Source organism: Brassica napus, chromosome C3, assembly GCF_020379485.1.
Source record: "Brassica napus cultivar Da-Ae chromosome C3, Da-Ae, whole genome shotgun sequence".
Lineage (NCBI taxonomy): Eukaryota > Viridiplantae > Streptophyta > Magnoliopsida > Brassicales > Brassicaceae > Brassica > Brassica napus.
Window position 1 is genome coordinate 62,671,705 of NC_063446.1, and position 8,822 is coordinate 62,680,526.

At 43.2% G+C, this 8,822-nt stretch overlaps 1 non-coding gene across 1 annotated transcript; it reads left to right on the forward strand.

The window, feature by feature from the left end:
• The first annotated feature begins 7,543 nt into the window (after positions 1-7,543).
• LOC125584598 lies at positions 7,544-7,650 on the forward strand. The gene has a single exon (XR_007321510.1). It is a non-coding gene; the product is annotated as a small nucleolar RNA R71 (small nucleolar RNA).
• The last annotated feature ends 1,172 nt before the right edge of the window (positions 7,651-8,822 follow it).

The window sequence follows — 8,822 nt, forward strand, 5'->3', positions numbered from 1 at the left end:
TTAGTGACAGGGTCATAGGGCTGAGGTTGAGGAACTGAGGTATCTCTAGTAACAAAGTCTTCAGAACTACATCCTCCTATTCCTCCTCTAACCAAAAGATCAGCCACCTTCTTCATGAATTGAGCTGAAGCTTCAGCTTGCTTCTTTACTGTCTTTTTAAGTTCCTTGTACTTGGTCTTTAGTTTGAAGATTGTCCTGTCCTGAGCCTTGTTCCATCTTTGAAGCTTGTCAATGTGCTCATGAGCTTCACGGAGAGGGCCATGGGGTAAGGCTGTTGAGCTCTGAGTAAAGTGGTAGCGAGGTGGACCATAGAGGGGGGTAGCAAATCCGTCTTGTGTAGCATCACTTGTTCCAGTCATTACATTACCTCTCGCTCCACCTCTCCTTCTCGTAGGAACAGTCACAGGATCTATAGGGCCGAGAGGTCCAAAGAGCTCTGATTCATCTATGTCGAAGTGGGTGATCCCCGGCCTTTCTATGTTTGTGAGTCTTCTATTGGGGAGTAGCAACTTAGCCATCTTTCCCTTGCGGAAGTAGGTGTAGACAACTTTCTCTTGATACCTTCCACTAATGTAAGTAGCAATCCTCAAATAAGGGGCATCAATGAATGCTGGTCCTTTGGGATCATTCCCCAAGTTCACACCATTTGCTATCAGCAGTGGAGTTATCATACCACCAATTCCAAGCTGAGGCGATGAATCTGCTGTAGTCCAAACCCAATCCTTGTAGTACATGAGACGTTCCACAAAGAGACCAACCATTCCAAAGCGTTCGAAGATGTCAGTTGTGGGAAACTTCATCTTATCAGTCTCCTCAAACTCCTCAAGCTGTTCTGGTGTGACATTATCTCTAACAGCCCGGTAGAGTAGTCGCAGCTCTTCTTCATTGACTGTCCCTGGCTCCTTGCGAGGGTAGAGTGTGTGGACAAGTATCCTATGGAGATAACGCACTGCGGGATGTCTGATGGCTGAGTTCTTGTCATGACCAGTAGCATGCTGATTTCCACTTATCACTCTCCAAACACCAGTAGGAAGCTTCTTGAACCTTGGGAGGGTTTGATCTTCATTATCCTCAAGCCCCATCATTGCTCCAATTTCCTTGAAACTCATGAAATAGGTCTTTCCATTGACCTTAAATTTGATTTTGCCCCATCCCTGTCTCACATGGTTAGCCTCATAGAAAGATGCTTCAAGAGTTGCAAGGAACTGAGAAGAAGGTTCCTCGTAAGTAGGATAGGCCATGGAGTAGAAGCTCTCCATTTTCATGTGCTGCAGCATTGTCCTAACATCGTTTTCGATTCCTAACTCCTCCATCATCTTGGGGTCAGCAAAGCGTGTAGGAACCCAAGAAACACCTTTAACCAAGTGATGGTGTAGCTCTTCAACTGTTGGTGTCTTACTTCTGTCCCTTTCAAGAGCTATCCCTTTCCCTTTGGACATCTTGGCTTTCTTTGGTGGAGCTGGTTCTTCTTCTTCCTCATCTCTATAAGAAGATGCTACAGCCTTGCCTGCTCTTTTCTCCCTTTCCGCTGCCTTCCTTGCATCCAGAACTCGTTGCCTAGATGTCCTTTCCACTCCTTGTTGGTTTGGCTCAGCAGGTTTTAGAGGCTTTCCCCTCAGTTCAAATTCGCGTTTTGCAGCTGCTGCCTTCTTAGCTTCCATGTCCGTCTTGTTTGTCTTTGCCATTGTACCTACAGCAGTCAAATCTTGGTAGAGTATTAGCAAGAATCACAAGAGATGAGTTACAATGAATAATCAGGTCTAAGTAAAGCTAGCACAGTCTAAAACCATCCAAACACTTCATTCCAAACAATATTCAAACCCAATGTGGACAATTTCGAAAATTTCCAATTCGCAAGAACCCTAGCTTTTCAATTTCGGATTCAACTCACTTCTACCACAAAATTAGCAACCCAACATGATATATATGCTTTCCCTAGCCAAATTCACAAGAATCAAGCAAGAAACCAAGCTAAATTTGAGTTTGAATTTCTAGGGTTCATGAACCCACGAAATTCATCTTTGAATTACCATACCTTGCTTGGATTAGAATGAAAAAGATGAATTGATTCAAGAAATTAGACTACAGGGGCGAAAGCTTGGATTTGGAAACAAGAATGGGTTGATTTGAAGAAGATTTGAGTGAGTTATGGGGTTTTTAGAGTTGGGAAAATTGAGAGAGTGTGTTTGTGTTTTGGGGAAGAAGAGAAGAGAACGAGAGAGAGAGAAACGGGCGCGGGGTAGGGTAGGCGTAGGTCGGGTCGGGTCATCGGGTTTTGGGTCAAAAAATCATACCTGGGTTACGGGAGCGACGTCGGTACCTCGCGGCCACACCCCGCGCTAAACATTTTGTGTTCGTTTCTCAAATTGACGCGCGACCTTAAGACCCCGCGGTCACACCCCGCTCCAAACACCATCCAAAACTCGAGTCGTCGCACGACGTCCAGACCTCGCGAGAACACCCCGCGCTGAATTTTTCTTCACATTTTTTTTTTTTTTTTTTTTTTTACCTAGTGAAGTATGTACAAGGATAGACATGGGACTTCCTCCCAAGTGAGCTTGTTTTAAGTCTCTAGCTTGACTTCCTTTCTTTTTAGCTAGGTGGGAATGGGGTCGGAGAGTGGAACCGAAGTTCTTTCCTCTTCTGTTGTGGCTCCCATGTAGAGCTTAACCCTCTGTCCATTGACTATAAAGTCTCCACCATTCTTGTTCCATAACACAATTGCCCCATGTGGCCTAACTTCCTTGATCTTGAAAGGACCGGACCATCTTGACTTGAGCTTCCCGGGGAACAACTTCAGTCTAGAGTTGTAGAGAAGCACTTGATCTCCAGCACTGAACTCTCTCTTCAAGATCTTCTTGTCATGAAAAGCTTTGGTTTTCTCCTTGTAAATCCTTGAGTTCTCAAAAGCATCAAGTCGGATCTCCTCCAGTTCATTGAGTTGGAGAAGTCTCTTCTCCTTTGCGCTCTTGATGTCAAAGTTCAGCAACTTAACAGCCCACAATGCTTTGTACTCAAGTTCAACCGGTAGATGACAAGCCTTCCCATACACAAGGTTGAAAGGTGTGGTTCCTAAGGAGTTTTGTAAGCAGTCCTATAAGCCCATAGTGCATCATCTAGCTTGATGGACCAATCTTTCCTTGTAATCCCCACTGTTTTCTCCAAAATAGACTTGATTTCTCTGTTGGAGATCTCAACTTGTCCACTTGTCTGAGGATGGTATGGTGTAGCAACCTTATGCTTCACACCATTCTTCTTGAGAAGACTTTCAAACAGCTTGTTGATGAAGTGAGAACCCCCATCACTGATGACAGCTCTTGGAACTCCAAACCTTGGAAAGATGGTGCTTTTGAACATCTTAATCACCACCCTAGAATCATTGGTGGGACTTGCCACAGCTTCTACCCACTTGGAGACGTAGTCAACAGCTACAAGGATGTATTTGTTGCCAAAAGATGATGGGAATGGTCCCATGAAGTCAATACCCCACACATCAAACACCTCCACTTCTAGAATTGGGTTTTGAGGCATCTCATTTCTTTTGGTGATGTTTCCTCTCCTTTGGCATGAATCACACCTAGAGACAAAGTCTTGAGTGTCTTTGAACATATGAGGCCACCAAAACCCAGCTTGTAACACCTTTGAGACTGTTTTGAAAGTAGCAAAGTGCCCTCCATAGGATGATCCATGACAGTGTGTGAGGATCCCTTCAACTTCTTCATCAGCTACTGCTCTTCTATAGAGTTGATCTCTACAAAGGATGTAGAGGTAAGGTTCATCCCAATAGTATCGCTTCACATCTTTGTAGAACTTCTTCTTGGCATATCCCTCAAGATCAAGTGGCTCTCTCCCACAAGCTAAGTAGTTCACCAAATCAGCATACCAAGGCCCTTTCTCTTCAGTTGCCTTCACTTCTTCAAGTTTCTTTCCAGTTTCACAAACCGCTATCACTGCTCCAATTGCCATGATCTGCTCTTCTGGAAGCCCTTCATCAATAGGGATCTCACTCTCAATCTTCAGTCTAGACAAGTGGTCTGCTACACTATTCTCAACTCCTGGTTTGTCTCTAATCTCAAGGTCAAACTCTTGTAGCAGCAAGATCCACCTCAACAGTCTTGGCTTAGCATCCTTCTTGGCCATGAGGTGTCTCAATGCAGCATGATCAGTGTAGACTATGACCTTTGACCCAACTAAGTAGCTTCTGAACTTTTCAAAGGCGTAGACAATGGCTAGCAACTCCTTCTCAGTTGTGGCATACTTCATTTGGGCTTCATCAAGAGTTTTACTCGCATAGTAGATCACATGAGTCTTCTTGTCTTTCTTTTGACCAAGAACAGCTCCCACAGCATAGTCACTAGCATCACACATGATCTCAAAGGGGAGATCCCAATCTGGTGGCTGCACAATTGGGGCGCTAACCAGCTTCTCCTTCAACTTCTTGAAGGCTTGTAGACATTCCCAATCAAAGACGAATGCAGCCTCCTTGCATAGAAGCTTAGTCATTGGCCTTGCTATCATTGAGAAGTCTTGGATGAATCTTCTATAGAATCCAGCATGACCTAGGAAGCTTCTAATGTCCTTAACCGTCTTTGGTGCAGCTAACCCAACCATCACTTCAATCTTGGCCTTGTCTACCTCAATCCCCCTCTCTGAAATCTTGTGTCCAAGCACAATCCCTTCCTTAACCATGAAGTGACACTTCTCCCAGTTCAGCACAAGGTTGGTCTCTTCACATCTCTTGAGGACCCTGCTAAGATTTGACAAACAAGCAGAAAACGAAGATCCGTAGACAGAGAAATCATCCATAAACACCTCCACAACATCCTCTATAAGATCAGAGAAAATAGACATCATGCATCTTTGGAAAGTGGCTGGAGCATTACATAGCCCAAATGGCATCCTTCGATAAGCAAAGGTACCATAGGGGCATGTGAAAGTCGTTTTCTCTTGATCATTTGGATGTATGGGGATTTGGAAGAACCCTGAATACCCATCAAGAAAACAATAATATGGATGATTTGCAAGTCTCTCAAGCATTTGATCAATGAATGGCAATGGAAAATGATCCTTTCTAGATGCTTTGTTAAGTTTTCGATAATCTATGCACATCCTATGTCCTGTTATTGTTCTTGTCGGTATTAGTTCATCCTTATCATTTTTAACTACAGTCATTCCTCCTTTCTTTGGAACAACATGCACAGGAGACACCCATTTGCTATCCGAAATAGGATAGATGACTCCTGCATCTAAGAGTTTTAGAATCTCTTTCTTAACAACATCCTTCAAGTTGGGGTTCAACCTTCTTTGATGCTCTATAGAAGTCATAGATTCATCCTCTAGATGTATCCTATGCATGCATAAAGAAGGTGATAGCCCTTTAATATCATCTAGTGAGTAGCCTATTGCCTTTCTACACTTTTTAAGTTCATTCAAAAGTTTAGACAATTCATCTTCACTAAGCTCACTACTCACTATGACAGGGTAAGTCTCATTAGGGCCAAGGAAAGCATACCTTACACCATGGGGAAGAGGTTTAAGCTCCACTTTTGGTGCTTTGAGTTCACTCCAATCATCCTCTTGGAGATTCTCTTGTTGAGTAGCTGAGGAAGCATGGTGATCCTCATATGAAAGCTCCTCATTCTGTTCTTCATCACTAATCTCCCTGTGAGAGTCCAGCATCTTCACATAAGCATCACTTTCCTTGTTCTCAACCATTTGGACCTCTCTCTCAATTGTTAAGGCATGTTGTAGAGAGTCTTCAAGTGCCAACTCCTCTAGAAGTTCATCAGCTAACACCTCCATCTCCTCAATGTAGAAAGCTTGGCTTTGAGTAATAGGCTTCTTCATCACTTCCTTGATGTCAAAGTGAAGAATGTTCCCCTTTCCAAGGTGAAGATCAATCTTCCCTTCCTTAACATTCACAACTGCTCCTGCTGTAGCCAAGAAAGGTCTCCCCAGTATTAAAGGATCTGTTGGTTCTTCATCCATCTCTAACACCACAAAATCTGTAGGGATCTCACAATTTCCAACCATGACAGGGAGATCTTCTAGGATACCAATGGGAATCTTCACTGAGCGATCAGCTAGCACAAGAGAGAGTCTACACTTCTTGTATTGTGTAAAGCCAAGCCTTTTAGCAATGGAGAGAGGCATAAGGCTCACACTTGCTCCCAAATCGCATAGACACCTCTCAAAAGTAAATTGCCCAATGGCGCAAGGTAAAGTAAAGCTTCCTGGATCTTCAAGCTTCTTAGGGATGGTTAGCCTTTGGATAATAGCACTACACTCATGAGTAAGAACCACCATGCCTTCCATCTCCTTCTTCTTCTTAGTTACAGCATCCTTGAGGAACTTGCTGTATTGAGGCACTAGCATGAAGGCATCAATTATGGGCATAGTAATCTGAACTTCACTCATTTGTTTCTCAAATAAAGCCTTGTATTGCTCCAAAAGCTGTCTCTTGAATCTACCGGGAAAAGGAAGTTTTGGTTCATAGGGAGGAGGATTGAATAGAGCTTCTTTTGATGAAGTAGCAACTTCATTCTTGTTCTTCCCTTTCTTTTCTTCTCCAATTTTACCCTTTCCTTTTGCTTCAACTATTTTCTCCAAGATCTCTTCATTGGTCTTCTCATCCATAATAACTACATCATCATCCACATTGATGATCACCTCCCCATCTTGCTTCTCATTATCCCTAATGAGAGTTCGTGGTGGTAGCTGTTTTCCACTCCTAAGGGTGATGGCTTTCATTGTCTCCTTGGGATTTTGCTCTGGCTTTCCAGGTAATGCCCCTTGTTGGCGACTTGGCTGAGAGTTCATTGAAGCAAACTGATTCTCCAAATGGCGGATCTTGTTGTTGAGCTCATTGTAACTTCCATCAATCTTGGAGTGAATTTTCGTGAACTCATAACCCATTGTCTTCTCATTCTTGGCCTGAAAATCCAAAAGTTTCTTGAACATTGCATCCACACTTGTATCTGAAGCTGGAGCCTGTGAAGAACTTCCTTGAGCTTGAGTAGACTGATTGTTGAAACCAGGAGGGGTGTTTTGCCTAGGCTGATAGCTCCCTTGCTGAGTGTTTTGCCTCTGCTGGTATCCTCCTTGCTGGTTGTTTGAGTAGGACTTTTGCTGGTAGTTGTTGTACTGAAAGTTAGGTTCCTTCCTGTACCAAGAACCATTGTTGTTGATGAAGCACAGCTCTTCTTGTCCTTCCAAACCATCAACTTCATTAATCTTGGGAGGAATCTCTTGAATAGGACCACCCACAAAGTTGACCTGCTCTTGTTTAGCTTGGTTAGAAAGAAGCAAGTCCATCTTCTCCTGCAGGGATTTGATCTCTCTCTTTGTCTGTTGATCATCATTTCTGTTGACTCTATCATGCTCCTCGCTGTAGACGGAGTCGCTCTTAGCCATGTTCTCCACCAGTTCCTCTGCTTCTTCTTCAGTTCTCCCCAAGAAGAAACCATTGCTGGCAGTATCAAGCCTGTTTCTGCACTGTGGTAAGGCTCCTCTATAGAAGGTGCTAAGCAAACTCTCCTTGCTGAAACCATGATGAGGGCACTGAGACCAATAACCCTTGAACCTTTCCCATGCTTCACTGAAGCTCTCTAGACCTTTTTGTTGAAATCCGGATATTTCGTTCCTGATCTTAGCTGTCCTTGAAGTAGAGAAAAACTTTTCTAGGAAAGCTCTCTTGCAATCTTCCCAAGTAGTGACAGTGTCACTTGGAAGAGTCTTCTCCCATTGGTGTGCCTTGTCTCCCAAAGAGAAAGGAAATAGCTTCAGCTTGAAAGCATCTTCAGAAACACCATTTGTCTTGGACAAGCCACAGTACTGATCAAACTTGTACAAGTGATCAAAAGGGTCTTCAGCAGCAAGACCATGATACTTGTTGTTCTCTATAGTGTTGAGCAGCCCTGACTTGATCTCGAAGTTGTTGTTCTCCACAGCTGGTGCTCTGATTCCCAACCTATGACCATGAATGTGAGGTTGATCATAGGCTCCAATGGCACGAGCTTGGCGCTGTGGATGTTGTGGCTGGCGCTGTGGTCTAAAATGATCAGCTCTTGGAACATTGCCTCCTTGGGCTTCACCATCTTGAGGCAGATTCTCCATATCAAACCCCAACCCTTGCAAGTGAGCCTGTTGCTCTACTTCTCTTCTTTGTCTTGCTATCTCCCTCTCAAGTGCTCTAATGTCTTCAACTCTTGGAACTAGGTTTGTTGGACCTCTGCTCCTTGTGTTCATACACCTGAAATGCAAAGAGAGAAGAACAAAGAGAAGCAATAACACGATTAAATATAAATTGACTTAGTCTCAAGCAAATGACTAAATCCCAATGTCACAATCAACTTAGAATTTGGCAACGGCGCCAATTTGATGATAGGAGTTTCAAGGCTCCTAATCAAATGTTATAATATAAAGGATGTCAAACCATTTCTAAGTGATTCTAAAGCAAAGGGAATGCAAGACCATGCTTAATCTAAGTGCTACCAGTTTTTGAGATGTTTGTAAACTAGATTACTACCTAAAATGCAATAAAGGGCAAAGCTTTCTTTCTTATAAGAAGAGAGAACTCATGGGCTATGGGAATTGATCTTGGGTGATCAAGATTCAACCTAAAGGTGTCAACTTTTAACCAATCTATATCTTCCTTAGGCCTAGACACAATACTAAACAAACTCTATCCCTAGATGAATGCTCATTTACCTAGATAACTCAAGCATCAAATTCCTTTGGTTGAATGTTACCTAAGTAATCATTAATCTCAAGTCTACTAGCCATCTTAACACCTTTAACAACAAATCCCTTTGGCAAAGGAT